Raw genomic sequence first — 16,099 nt, 5'->3', positions numbered from 1 at the left:
GGAGCTGGTCTGGAGGTTACATTTTCCATGTCTATACCACAGAGGATAAACTACATGGAGGCAATAGAGACTCAATGGGAAAATACAAACAGCTGTATTTTTTTAAATCATGTGAAGAAGCCATTCCTTTTTTCTCATTATCCTTCTCAAGTTGCTAATGAATCAATCTAACATGTATAACTCTATCAGTTCTCATTCATTCTTATTCTTCTCATTCTCAGATATCAACCATCTCCCCCATTGTGTGTCATAAAACTAGCTCTGAGGATTCAAATTAGGTTGCTAATTAAAATTTTAACAGGAGTTTCACGTATTACGAAGAGCATTTGACCTGAGAATTTGGAGACATGGTTTCTAGTCCTGGCTTTGTCAGTAATGAGCTGTATGACTTTAGACCAGGAGTGCAAACCCGCTGGTGAACCCCCCTCCTCCTTCCAGCTTTAAAATCATATGATTCAATATGCTTTCTTAAGGAAGTTGCAAATACTTATAGAACAGTACCTAGGACTAGGCACGTGTTTACTGTTCTAAAGAAGGTAATTACCTCATTTGGAGAGAGCAACCTTAACACACCAAGTTATCACCATCATAAATAGAAGACTCCAGTCACATGTTAGGCAATGAGGTGATGATGGGGGCAAGGGGATTCAGGAAGTATAAAACAGGGTCTCTGCCCTTAAGGGCTTTCGCAGGCTAGCTGGGGAGACAGAACTCTCACTGTAAGAAAATAAGTAAGGTTCACACTGGTCTTGTCACACTAAGGGTCTAATTAGTGTCCAGTGGTTTTATTTGGATGTTTTGTTTTGTTTTTAAGATTTATTTATTTATTTGAGAGAGGGGAGGGGCACAGGAAGAGGGAGGGAATCTCAAGCTGAATGTGGAGCCCGAGGCTGGGCTCAATCCCATAACCCTGAGATCGTGACCTGAGCTGAAATCAAGAGTCTGACACTTAACTGGGTGTTACACGCAACTGATAAATTATTGAACACTACATTTGAAACTAATGATGGACTATACGTTGGATAATTGAATTTAAATTTTTTAAAGAATAGCAATAGCCATTCTAACAAGAAAAAAAAAGTCTGACGCTTAGCCCACCGAGCCACCCAGGCGGCCGTGGGTAATGCTTTTTAATAAGCACTGAATTTGTTTATATAATCTTAAGCTCCATTTGCACCCAGGGAGAGAGAAACGTGACCTAGACGGGACCCACAGATCCTGAAATTGTGAGTCCGCAGCAAGATGAGCAAGCGTTGAGTGCGTCCTTCATACGGGCTGGGAGACCAGGGCAGTCACGGGGCCAGGTGCTCAGAAGGGCCCCACACTGGGGTTTAATGCTCGGTGATCGCCGCCTTGAAATTCTTAATAATGTTATCTTGGGATCTGGATTTTGTGAGAGAAGCCCAATGGGACAATGGCTCATGCCCCAGGATCTTGGTGCCTCAGCTGTCGTGTGATCCTGCCTCCAGCCTCCATCCATCTCCTCACCACGGGTGGGCTGTCAGTGGCCTGCTTCTCCATTCCCAGACATCCCACCCCAGCCTCCCCCTCGCCTGCCCCACAACAGCTGCCGCCCTCCGCTGCGGCAGAAGCCTGGGTGCAGTGTAGAGAGAGAAGCTCCCCCATACATCCCATGGGCAGCGAGCCAGAGTTCGCTTCCCTATTCCCACCCAAACTATGAGCACATTCCAGCCCTGAGGGTTAAAGAAACTTAGGAGTCACCCATGGGCTGTGGATTGGAGCATCAGCCTCAACTTCCCTAGATCTCCTCCCACCCCGTGCTGAGGCATCTTGCCTGGGCTCAGCAGCTGGCGGGAGCAGAAGCTGGTAACCATCAGGCCCCTCCTGAACACAAGCCACGCTCGCCCTCCAACAGCTGTGAGGGTCCACGCTCACCGCTCGGCGAAGTCCTGCTCCCGCCCTTCTTCCACCCTGCCTCAGCAGGGCTTGTGTTTTTCTTCTGAACCCCCGCAGGCAGAAGATTTCCCCTTTGTTTTTTATATTGTGTCCTGAGGGGCGCCTGGGTGGCTCAGTCCGTTAAGCATCTGCCTTTGGCTTAGGTCATGATCCCAGGGCCCTGGGATCGAGCCCCACATCGGGCTCCCCGCTCTGCGGGGAGCCCGCCTCTCTGCCTATTTGTGCTCTGTCTCTCTGTCAAATAAATAAAATCTTTTTTAAAAAATGTTATATTGTGTCCTGATATTTGCATTTAAAGTTGGCATTGCACAATATAAAAATAAATGGGAAATTTCATGCAAACATTTAATATCTAAATTTTTCTTTACTTAGAATGACATGAAATAGCAAATAAAACACATTGACAAGGTCGAGAGAGAGAGAGACCATGGCATTTTTAACAGCATTTTTCCCCTGCTTTTTATTTATTTTTCCCCTGCCTTTAAACAAGGGCTCCATACTTTTATTTTTGCACTGAGACTTACAAATTATGTAGTCAGAAAGAGTTTTTATTATTTAGAGTATTATGTATGTATTATGTAGAGTCTTTATTACATTTTTCCTATATGTTATAAATTTTACGGTCAGAAAGAGTTATTTTCCCATTAGCAAAAAGAGAAATTCTGTCCTAAAAAAGTTTACTGATTTGCAGTGATGTTTACATGCTTTCAAAAGGTTGAAGGATTTCCACCAATCCCTAATCTCCTAATCCTCTTTACTTATTTTATTTTATTTTACTTTTTATTTCCTCTGCCATTTCCTTGAAGACTCAAGCTTCCAGAAAAGTTGAGCTTTAATACCCGATGTTTGCAAGCACTTGTTCCAAGAGTTGACATTATGTCAACCATTTTGAGGCAAAACTTTTCACTCAGTACATACAAACTATATGAAGAGGGACCCTCAGAGTATAAATAGAACCTGCTGCCTGATCTGCTAGCGGAAGCTAATTACCTTTGGCCTGAGAGACTTCCCTAGGTCTCACCGGCTGAGAGAGTCCAAGAGTACTTGCAGCAGGAGGAAAAAGATTTTAGAAGTGGACAATAGTGATTGGTTAATATATTTATTTCAAAGGAAAATATCATAGAGACAAATCATATTATATAAAACAAATCGATTATATTACAGGTGGCATTAAGAGACTATGAACCTATAATTTTGTATTCTGCTTGATTCACTTGATCTTAAAGTATCCCAAATGTATCTACTATAATTTACTTAACATTTCATACCTTTAGATACTGTTTCTGGTTTTGTGTCCCAAACTCTTCTGTATTTAGAATTATTTCCTTAAAATAGATTCCCAGTTATTGCTACAAAGAATATGATATTGATAAAGAATACTGATACACGGATGTATCAGTATACACCACGCCTGGGTGACTCAGTCGGTTAAGCGTCTGCCTTCAGCTCAGGTCGGGATCTCAGGGTCCTGGGATTGAGCCCCACGTCAGGTTCCCTGCTCATCGGGGACCCTGCTTCTCCCTCTCCCTCTGCCTCTTCCTCTCCCTCTGCCGCTCCCTCTGCTTGTGCGCTCTCTCTCTCAAATGAATAAATAAAATCTTTTTAAAAAAGAATATTGATACACATTCAAATTGCTTTCAAAAAACATCACAGAAATTTCTACCCCTACCTATAAACTTGAGCATTTATAGCATCCTGTCCAACACTCATCGTCTAATTAATCAATTAAGTAGTCACCTTCCAATTCAAAAAGTAAATCATGTTTTATTGTTGTTTTAATTTGCATTGCTTTGATTACTAGTAAGACTGAATATCTATTACTCATTTTTACTACTTTTTAGCAAATTGTCTTTTGATTTCCTTTTACTAGAATGAATAGGCTATGATGGCAAAGATGGGCAAGATAGCTCTGGGCTTACATCCTACCAGCACGACAGTGCAAAAAGAACTTCTCTTTCCCAAACTATCACTGGCCTCGAGAGGATAACACACACAGTCCTGACCCAGTCACCATGGGCAAGGGGTAGAGCTGTATTTCCATTTGTGAGGCCTAGGTCATGTGCCAACCAAATGTCAGGGGATGGAGTCAGCTCAGTTGATCTGGGAGCAACAAAGATTGCCTGGCACAAGCCCTTAAGCCAAGCCAAGGAAAACCACACGATCCCTACCTTTAGACACATCATGCCATATGGTGTTAGTGTATTTCCACACTTCGACTGGGAGTAAATCCTCCTGGGCTAAAGGGAATTGAAGAACAAATCATCACAAAATAATCATTTCTAAAAAGCAGAATGTACTTGCAGGTGATCAATTATCAAGTACTTAACTTCCCACAGACAAAACTAATGCTCCCTTTTAGAATAGGCATCTGCTAAAAGCAAGAATTGGACTAGATCTACTGTACACAGTATATTATGACGACATCAAGTTGTATCCTTAATGCACGTCTAAACAAACCTTCTCTTGACACATCAGTCATTATTATCCTTTCCTCTGAGTGAAATTTCTCTAGAGTGAAATAGAACAATAAAAACCTTTGTAAAAAATAATAACAGAAAAGTATATCTTTTTAGAGATACATTTTCAGCTTGTAGGGTTCAGATAGATATAAACCATTAGAAGCTGAGTGAACTAAATTTTGAAATTTAGACATTCAACAGTGCACAGTAGTATACAGTGAAAGACTTCTATGAATATGAAATACCTAGGAATTAATTTAACCAACGAAGGTGAAGGACCTGGGCTCTGAAAACTATAAGACCTTGATGAAGAAACTGAAAAAGGCGCAAATTTAAAAAAAGATATTCCATGCTCATGGATTGGAAGAATTCATATTGTTAAAATGCCCACACTACCCAAAGCAATCTACAGATTTAGTGCAATCCCTATCAAAATTCCAATGGCATTTTTCACACAACTAGACCAAATAATTCTAAAATGTATCCAGGACCACAAAAGATTCCAAATAGCCAAAACAATCCTGAAAAAGACAGAACAAATCTGAAGGTATCACACTCCCTGTTTTTCCACCATCTACAAAACTATTGTAATCAAAACAGTATGGTATTGACACAAAAAGAAACACATAGATCAATGGGACAGAACAGAGAGCCCAAAAATAAACCCAAGTTTATATATGGGTCAATTAATTTACAACAAAGGAGGCAAGGATATACAGTAGGGAAAGGACAGTCTCTTCAGTAAATGGTACTGGGGAAGCTGGACAGCTACGTGCAAAAGAATGAAGCCGCACCAGGGCACCCGGCTGGCTCAGTCAGAAGACCACATGACTCTTGATCTCAGGATGGTGAGTTCAAGCCCCACACTGGGTGTAGAGACTACTAAAGATAAGTAAATAAACAAATAAACTTAAAAAAAAAAAAAAAGAATGAAACTGGACCACTTTCTTACACCATACACAAAAATCAACTCAAAATTGATTGAAGACCTAAATGTGAGACCTGAATCTATAAAAATCCTAGAAGAAAACACAGGCGATAAGCTCCTTGATATCAGTCTTAGTGATATTTTGGGGGATCTTGATCTCACTCCAAAGGCAAGGGAAATAAAAGCAAAAATAGACTATTGGGACTACACCAAATTTAAAAGCTTCTGCAAAATGAAAGCATCGACAAAAGAAAAAGGCAACCTACTGAATGAGAGAAGGCAAATCATATATCCTACAAGGGAGATATCCAAAATATTTAAGAATTCATACAATTAAATAACCAAAAACCAAATAATCCAATTTAAAAATGGACAGAGGGGCACCTGGGTAGCTTAGTTGGTTACGTGGCCAGCTGTGGCCATCATCTCAGTAACCTGGGATCGAGCCCCAAGTTGGGGGACTCTGCCTGAGATTCTCTCTCTCCCTCTCTCTCTGCCCCTCCCCCCTCCATTAAATAAATCTTTTTTAAAAAATGGACAGAGACTCTGAATAGACATTTTCCCAAAAAGACATACAGATGGCCAACAGCACATGAAAAGATGCTCAGCATCACTCATCAGGAAAATGGAAATCAAAACCACAGTGAGATATCACCTCACACCTGTCAGAATGGCTATTATCAAAATAACGAGAAATAACAAATGCTGTTAAGGATATGGAGAAAAGAGAACCAACCATCCCGCACTGTTGGTGGCAATGTAATTTGGTACAGCCACTATGAAAAACAGCGTGGCGGTTCCTCAAAAAATTAATAGTAGAGCCATCAGAGGATACAACAATTCCACTTCTGAGTATCCATCTGAAGAAAACAAAGCACTGCTTTGAAGAGATATATGCACCCTTACTTTCATTACAGCATTATTTACAACAGCTAAGAGATAGAAACAACCACAACAACCACAGTGTCCATCAGTGGATGAATGGATAAAGAAGATGTGTTTGATATATATATATACTTATATATATACACACATACACACACACACACACACACAAAGGAATACCACTCAGCTATAAAAAAGAATGAAATCTATCTTGCCATTTGCAACAACATGGATGGACCTTGAGAGTATTATGCTAAATGAAATAAGTCAGACAGAGAAAGACAAATACCTCATGATTTCACTTATATGCAGAATCGAAAAGAACCAAACAAAACCAAACCCAGACTCATAGATACAGAGAACAGATTGGTGGTTGCCAGAGTGGAGGGGTTGAGGGAGGGAGCAAAATGGGTGAAGGGGATCAAGAAGTACAAACTTCCAGTTATAAGTCAGTCATGGGGGTGTAATGTACAGCATGGGGAATACAGTCGCTAACACTGTATCAACTTTGTACGGAGACAGACGGTAACGAGACTTACTGTGGTGACCATTTCACAAGGTATACAATGTCAAATCACTATGTTGTACACCTGAAACTAACACTGTATGTCAAAACAGAACAAAAAAAAGACTTCTCTGAAAGTGTAAACAAAAGGACCATGTCACATAAGATCACTTGTTAGTTATTTGGTCTTCTTAATCATACTCTTTCCCACTTACATTTTGATCACAAAGAGACCAAGTGTCATGAAGCACCAGTTCAGATTTAATTATGTTGGCCCTGAAGTGTCTTCACCTCTCTTTTTCGCTGCTCCTTTCATTGCTGGGGGGGAAAGAAAGGTGTCGGGTGGGGCAGGGGGGATGCACAAAGAAGCTGAGGAACTTGTCTAAAGTCCCACAGATAATCACTAACAGAGCCAGAAACCAGAATCCTGTTTCCTCCAGTCTAATCCCTAAATCCTTCCAACAAGCATCATAACCTCAGCAACTGGATTTTTCTGGGTGTGCATTCCAATGGCTAGAGATCAGGCAAACTGTAAATGCCACCAGTAAGTGCTAAATATGAACTAGTGAGCACCCGGAACTGAACCCAAATCCCTCCTCTAAACACTCGCGAGTCAACCCATTTTTCACATATTTTCCTGAGTTCTCTTGGATATTATTATAGCTCTGGGAAGAGAGTTGGTTGGAAAACTTGGCATGAACTGTGCAAATGAAATGAATAAGTTTTTTCTTTTTTGAGAGTTTATTTCTTCAAAACATCGGCTCAGAAGCTGTGGAAGCAGCCGTATTTAATTAAACAAATGCTAAGAAACCTCATGTTTTCAGTGGAGCAGACATGGTTTTTGCCATCTGTCTTTTTGCAATTGTAAAGTCTCCACATAGTAGATGTGGTAAAAAGAAATCATGATTGGTTTCTCCCCTAACAAAGGTTCTTCACGGAAATTGTCATCATCTTAACTGCTGTCAGAATGAACAAAATACGACAAAATAGATATAAAAGGAGTAGAATTTCCAAGTAGGTTTTTGAAAAGGTCCTGATTTCTGTGATATGCTGTCCGTTCCTATTCAAAACACACATGCAGTTGTCATCCATTCCAAAATGAACATAAAAAATGGGGGCTTTTAGACAGATAGAAGATATCCTGATTTTGAAGATATCAAGGTACCTGGAAGTGCCTTGAAAACCTATAGTTAAGAAAAATGAGATGCTACGTGTGCTATAATATAATATAAAACAAGTTGGAAATCAACAAAGTGACAGGATTCGTTTTTCGTCTTGGATAAATCCCTAAACATGTGCAGGTCTTCTTCCTGTATTTGCAGAGTTGGAAGAATAATGTTACTCAGACTCAGAGGGACATTCTGTGGTTACCAGATAAGAGGACTGGAAAAGCAAACAGTAGTAATATTACAGCCATTTTGGATTCTCACTTCTAAAAAGTATTTACAATGTAGAATTATACAAATCTCACTTCCAAAATGCCCCAAGTCTACATATTTGTCTTCAGTTCCACCATCATTACCCTAATCTGAAAATGACATGATCTTATATCAGGATGGCCTCCACCCTCCCCCAACTCATATCTCTGCCTCCTTTCATGCTGAGGACTGACCCCAAATCCCGAAAAGATAATGGTTCCCTCTCCTTTCCTACCCTGATATGTAATCTGACTACAAGTGGGGTATCTTTTTTAAAAGATAAATGAGACTCTGAAAAACTGTTTGCCTTTTTTGGTTTTCAAGGTAGGCATATGACTTGCATTTATACAAGACTATTGTTGGATATAGAAGTGTCTCTATGTTTGGGTATCTGCATTCTGGGCCATATTAATTAGAATCTAGAACTAAGTTCTGTTGAATTAACAACAACAACAAAAAGCCATGAAGATCATAGCTTCACATTCATGAATCCTAATCAAAATTTCAAGCTCAAGAATCACTGTGCATGGTACAACGGAAATGCTACTTATGTGGCACTTTATATTTTTGTAAAAGAAAATGCTTCCGAGAAGCACACATCTGTTGTTTTTGCCCGCTCAGCATCCACTAACTGTTCTTCTCTGGGAGACCAAGCCTCATCCATTGGATATGCCTCTGAGACGACTTAAATCAAGGCAATGAGCATGTGATCCAGGCTAGGTCAATCTGAAGCTCTCTTGCTGGAATCTGAACCACGAGCAAGTAACTACGACAAAAATAAATTCAAGTTATTCACCCTAATGGCAGTAACCTTAAGAACAGTCCACTGATTCTTGCTACATATATTCCTAGAGCTATTCTAATTCCCATCCTTTTGGGGGCCAGGGTTTTTTTAGTTCTGGTAACAATATCCTTCTACTAATTTCCTTTTTTGTTTAAATTATCCAGAGTTGGGGATGCCTGAGTGGCTCAGTCAGTTAAGCGTCTGCCTTCGGCTCAGGTCATGATCCCAGGGTCCGGGGATGGAGTCCTGCATCAGGCTCCTTGCTCAGCGGGGAGCCTGCTTCTCCCTCTGCCTGCCCCTCCCTGCTTGTGCGCTCACACTCTCTCTCTCTCTCTGACAAATAAATGAAATCCTTTAAAAAATTTTTTTAAATAATAAATAAATTATCCAGAGTTGATTTTTGTTTGCTACTTGCAACCAAAGCTCTATGGACATCCACATTTTTACTAGAATTTGAGGGAAATGGAGACAAATTACAAGTCAGCATCATATATAAAGAGCAGTAAGTGGAATTTTATAAATCTAAAATATTCTTACCCATCCCAGACTTAGGGAATTTCTCAATGTAAGTTTTTTCTCCCTGGGCTTGACACTCCATCATGTTTTGAAGGATCTATTTCTCTTGGATGCATACATCTCTTTCCAATTTCCTCCTCTGTCAGGCCTATGAGGGCACCTTAGATCTTCTCTCCCAAGTTCCTAGAGGAAACTCAATAATAATCTTCTCTTAGCCTCCACTCCAGAACAGGCTTACAAAGTATTACTTCATACCAAAACCCAAAGCCATTTATTTACTTCCAAACAACTATGACATGGTTGGGGGAGGGTGCATAGATAAAACAGATCGGACATATATTGATAATCACTGAAGCTAGGTGATGAATTCATAATACCGATCTCTCTACATGTATAGATGTAATAGAATACTAAAAAGCTTGTAAAAAAAAAAAAAAAAACGAACAGATGACACTCATAGAGAGAACGTAACTACGAATTGGTTCTTTCTGTAGAGGTAGATCTCTCTCCCGTGGAAGTCTTGTGTCTATGGGGCAAGTCTTACAAATGGCAAGAAGCTGTGTGCAGTTACTGTCCAATCTCACTTTTTTAAAAAGGCCTGTTAAGGGAGTTTCCTAAAACACATAAATTGGTGAACCCCACCACTCGCTCATTCTCCTCTCTGAAATTTGGCACATGCTGTTCCCTCAACCTGGAACATTTCCCCGCACTGTACCTGCTAACTCATATTTGTGTTTCGGATCTCACTGCATTTGGAAGGCAATTTTCCCTACACTAGCTTAGGTCCCCCACCTATTTGCCCCACAGTCCTCTCTCCTTCCCTTCCCAACACACGTCACATGTTCAGCGTGTGTGTTTATGTTAACCCCGCATGCTCCGCAAGGTCAGGAACACACTGTGTCTTGTCCTCAGCTAGAGCCAGAGTGTTTATCATAGTGCCCAGGATACAGAAGGCATCCAATAAATATCTGTTGAACAAATGACTGAGTGAGTGATTAAATGAGACTGGGTGAAAGCACCACCCTAGTTTCTGGTCAAACAGCAGGTAACCATACATACGTGTCAAGAGAAGGAAGAAATGGAGAAAGGGAGGTTTAGTATCAGAACTGTGCAGAAAGGAAATGTATCTAGATGCAAATGGCATAGAATGTATATAAAGCCCTGGTTTTATATACTCAAGCTGGGTAACCCTGACCTTCTAACTGAAGTAGGAGGTTAAGAAAACAGTGAGTAAATGGCAGGCAACAAAAACAAATCACATACAAATTTTGATTACTTTCAGATATATTTTCTTCCAATCTGTCATCATTGCATTCACACTTGACTTACCATACCTAAAGGTCTATCGGTCCTCTCATCACTTAATATAATTATTATATTTAACCCAGGAACAAAGGACATTAACAGTATATTCTTTTAAGATAAAACTATTTTGTGGGTTAATGCTATGAAAGACTGAGCCAAGATGGTATAGAAATGGGTAACTGTCTTTCTTCTTTCGTGATTTATGTCTCTGTGCATCTTTGTGTGTGTCTATGTGTGTTTGTATGATTTGGGGTAAAAATCACTCCATGGGGCTGGTGTGGTGGACATTATATAAATCTGAAAAGTAACATCAAAATTCCCTCCTTTTTATCTCTTAGAATTCTTGAGTTGTCAAGGTTTTCTTTGGTAATTTTCTGATATTTCCCTACAGTCACAGCAGGACTGATTTCTTTATCCCTAACTCAGAAAAAGCATTAGGCCCAGCCTTGAAATGAAGGTTTTCATAATATTTAATTTTTTTTTCTTCCTTTGCTGTAGCTTAAGTCCCATTACTCCTGGTCCTGTTCTTGTTGACTAATGAGGATAATTGGTCCCTTTCCTCCTGAAAACATCCTTTTATGTATTTTGGAGAGTTATTATGGCTCTTTTCAGCCCTCTCTTCTCTAGGCAGAACAGACCTGATTCTCTTAACCTTTCCTCACAGGGCTGATTTTCCAAACCTTTGATCATTTTTGTTCTTCCCCTCTGAACTCTCTCCAATTTGTCTGTCTCTTTCAAAACGTGGTGCCCAGGAGAGAATTCAATCCTTCAGTTGAATCTTAACCAACATGGTGTTAAGCTGGCCAATGCTTAGTCGATGTGTAATAGAATCTTAAATATTATTTATCCAAGTTCTGGTATGGAACTTTCTTTTATTTAAAAAATAATAGAAACTAGGAATCCTCATTTGACACCTAGTGTTCTTTAAATAGTCCACAAGATAGTATATCACAGCATTTGAAAAACAGTGAGATGTCAAACAGTAGTGAACAGAACTTGAGTTGCACATACAGAGTCACATTTTTAGAGCAGATGAGCTTCCTAAATGAAAATAAATAGAGCTTTCAAATAGTGAAAAAGATTTCCACAGTATTATATGTCTTTTTGCTCTGTTGTATAGGATCTGCTATTTGTGAATGACTTTGTTCTATGCTTATGTTGCCTGAGAATCTCCCAGGAATAAACTTTCATAACAACTCAAGTTGATCTAAGGCTTATTTTATTGATTTGCATCACAGCTTAACATTATACTAGTAGTTACCAAAAACTATAGTCCATCAGCTGTTTGGACAAAAGGAAATAGAGCTTTTCCACTGAAACATGAGAGAAGATTAAGGAATGGTTTAGAAGAAGATATGTTTTGCATGTTTTATACCATTAAGAAAACTAAGGTTGTACCAAAACTTCAGCTTAAGTTCTTCCATTTGTACCATTCCTTCAAATAAAGTAACTTGGTACCCTCCCCCCCAAAAAAGTAAGGAAAATATAAAAAAAGACATACAGTGATTAAGTGGCAAACGATTGCTTTTGCAGGGTTTAAGCTCTAAAAGATGAGACAAGACAAAGAAGCATGAAATACTCAAAAAGCAGCTTAATGCTTCACCGTGTGGTTCTAAGTATAAATAAGATGGTAATTCAGAGAACGGAGAGATCAGTGTAGATTTAAAGAAATAACAAGAGATGACTTCAGAGAAAAGATGGGCTTACAATGAGCATTGAAAAAAAGGCAGCCGAGAAGAAAGGAAGAGAGAAGAGTTGAGAAGCAAAGGTAGGAAAGGAGAAATGAACATGCTGGGTTCAGAGGACGGAGAGGAAACTGACTTGGCTGGGACGGAGAAATGAGCTGTGCAACAGTGAGAAACAATTAAAGTGGACTATTTTGGGGGGCTGTTTGAAAACCAAGCAGGCACGTATGAATTCAATGTGGTAGGGCACTGGGGGGCAAGTGAGGATTGATGAGAGTTACTATTCTGGAAGATTAGTCTGGTGGCAGCCTTCTGTGTGGATGGGACAAAGTGGGCGGGGCAGCGCTAAAGCAAATGCAGAACCTGTGAGCGTTCTATCCATCACTGAGCGCTTCAGGCTGTCAAACTTGTCCTTTTAAATATTTGAGCCCAATTATTCTCCCTTTGCTGTACTGCTAGGTGACTTTCATACAAGTCAAAGAAATAGTCAAAGTGAAACATTTCAGTCTTAATCCATCAACACATGTATTTGAAGCACCTTAGAGACCCAGAAAGACCATTTAAGTGTGGGTATTAATAGAGAAATTCAACTTTAAATGGTGAACTCTGATAACACTCTTTCTTCGGAGAGAATGGGGTGGGGGGGAGGGCAAAATGGAGATAGGAGAGAGAAAAAAAGAGGAATCAGTACGACCACTAGATGTCACTGTTGCCAGCCTACCTCAAGGTTAGAAGTGCAGTATTCAGTGGGCTTAAAATAAAAAGAGTTTTCAATGCAAGAGAAAAAATTTAAAATCCATATATTTGCAGCCAAAATGTCCCCCAACTTAGCTCTCCCTCACATCCAATCTCTTCCCTAGAGGCAAATTCAGGCTACCTGTCTGAGGGCGGATTAGAACTTCTAAAATAAACTGGCTGCAATTCTTGCATTCTTATTTTGAATACAGCTTCCTCTTTAGCACTGGGCATTCGGCAATGCTGCATGTAGGGCTGGCTGTTGCTTCTTAAACAGTGCTCTCAGCCATACTGACTTAGTGGGTTAGTTCTTTTTCAAGTGATTTTTTTTTAATTTTATTCACCAAATATCTGACTCATAGTGTTCAACTTAGTCGCATAGGTCAGAGGTCTATTGCTATGGCAGAATCCCAGAGTCCCCTGCGTCACTATTCTGTGATGGGAGCTTTTAATACAATGGGCAATTTGGAAGCTCAAAGCACATTTTCTCATGTGTTTACACAGTCCTCATTACTGAGCCATTAAAGATATTTCGGGTATTTTAATTATTCGAGATGTTTAGGCTATAGCTTATGTTCTGAACATAGCATCCTATAACAATATCTTTTGTGTACCTAATAAAGGCTTTTAAGTAGCACTGTGTGTACTTTTTGTAAATAGATACTACATAAAATACCTCATGAAATATTTAATGACCATTCTCTATGGTAACTGAATTGTATTTAACCCAAATTCTTGGGTTTTCTTCCTACTCCCCAAAGATACCATTTAAATTAAGGTGATGGGAAGCCAGACACACACTGAAATGAAAGCACAGACTTTCATAAGCCTGCCACATTAAGCATCTGGATTTTTTTCCCACCTCATTTTCTTGGGGGTAACAAAAACCTGTGATCCCAGCTCCTGTTTCTATCTCTGATAGTTATTCCATAAAGGGGCTAAAGATGGGGTTATCATAGAATACCATTTCATTGAATTAAGGTGATTAAAGACAAAGATGCATAATTGTTCTTCAGAGTCATAAGAGGGAGTATAGATTTTTTTATTGGAAAGTTCTGTGTTTTTTAAAATTTTTGATGCTTCCAAACCTGATTCACTTTCAGGAACTTTGGGAGGCATAGGTAGCCAGATCTCTATGCCTTGTAGGAGAAAAATACCATTTCCCCACCCCCGCCCAGGCATCTGCATCTCTGGAGAACTGCTTGGTCGCTTCCTCAGCTGGACTCCCAAGAGCACAAAATCAGAGAGACTCATCGTGAACTGTGTTCTAATTCATATCTCATGGCAATTTCAGCACACCAGACATTCCAGATTCAGGGTGATGTAGAGAATTCAGAAGATTCTGACAGCACAGCCCTTCAAGGTCCCAGACATGGTGTGCTGATCCAGCAGTGTGCAAGCAGCCAGGTTTCTGAGGGCACCACAATTTACAAGAGAAAGATGTTCTCTCTTGTCCTCCACCCCCTCCAAAGAAAACTTTATTCTCTTGCCACTTAATCTAACTCACCGCAAAGGACAGATTCAAGCTGACAGACTCCTTGAGCATATCCACGCAATGTGAAATTGAAGGACAAGAAAACTTCGCCTCTCTTTATGGACCAAGAAGATGTGAAAAAGTACATCAATCCCTATGTTAAATGCCCTACGGAAACCAATTTCTTTAAAACACTATAAACTGTGACAAGTTCTCGTGTTGATTGTTATATTCGATTTTTACACACTGGTTTATTTTCAAAGAAGGAACACATCTTCTTCTTGCAAGTAAAAACTGAGATATAAAATGAAAGAAACATTTCAAGTAAAAGGAGACATAGAAACAATATGGATAACTTTTTTTAAAAAAATCTTTTGATACTGAAGGAAAAATAGGATTGTTCTGTTTGTCATGAAGTATATGTAAATCAGAGATTTATAAATCTCAAATTAAGCCCACATTGTTACCTTCATCAAATTTTCTGTAACAAATAGTCCAGAAAGCTTAATTAAGCAATCTGAAAAAAAACTGATATTGTGGAATCTGTATTTTATAAGGTAAAATATTTACCCAAAAAATAAGTTTACATATTTTCCATTAGGAATCATGCTAATAATACTTTGGGGAGTTTGTTAATTCATTTGTCGGCTACTCAGAGCAACCAAAAAGGAAATTACTGGTATTCCTCTGTTCCACCAGAAGCCATGCAAATTTTCCCTCACTTATATAATGCAATAACATTTGTAACGTAGTTATTTTCACTTGAGGTCAAATGTGGTAACAATAGAAAATCAGACATTTGGCAGAAATCCTAGGCTTAAGCTTAAAGAAACAGAAAAACTCTTTCATCACTGGTAACTTGAAAAAATAACCTTGGTGATGTTAAAATGTCTTCGCAAATTAACAATTTGTTATCGGTCCTGAAATTGATGGACTGTTTTCATCTGAACTTAAATTTAATAGTTCGGATGGAAAGCCCGAAAGAGAAGGGGAAAATGTAATTAAAACTCTGGGGGCGCAGCGTCCCAGGAGATATGTGTTCTACATGATGACTCGTCTGGAGTTCTCTCTGGAAATGCTTTCACTCCGGATGCTCCCACACTCCGGCGTGGGACCATGCCAGTTGAACACCACATCCAAGCAAAGAGAAGGGATGTGAAATCAAGAGCTTGGCTTGACTTTCCCAATTCCAAACCCCGAGCAGTCGGTAAGAGGGAAGGAGGAGCTCGTGGCTACACAAGGCATGTTTCATAAACTGTTTCATAGCATTTAAGATATATTTTAAATAGATTAATTTCTTTTTCTTTTTTTTTAAAGATTTTATTTATTTATTTGACAGAGAGAGACACAGCGAGAGAGGGAACACAAGCAGGAGGAGAGGGAGAAGCAGCGGGAGCCCGATGCGGGGCTCCAACCCAGGACCCCGGGATGGTGACCTGAGCCGAACGCAGACGCTTAACGACTGAGCCACCCAGACACTCTCAAATA

The sequence above is a fragment of the Mirounga leonina genome, unplaced genomic scaffold (assembly GCF_011800145.1).
Source record: "Mirounga leonina isolate KUSES-001 unplaced genomic scaffold, KU_Mleo_1.0 Mir_174, whole genome shotgun sequence".
NCBI classification, from domain to species: domain Eukaryota; kingdom Metazoa; phylum Chordata; class Mammalia; order Carnivora; family Phocidae; genus Mirounga; species Mirounga leonina.
Note: the sequence above shows the minus strand (reverse complement) of the source record.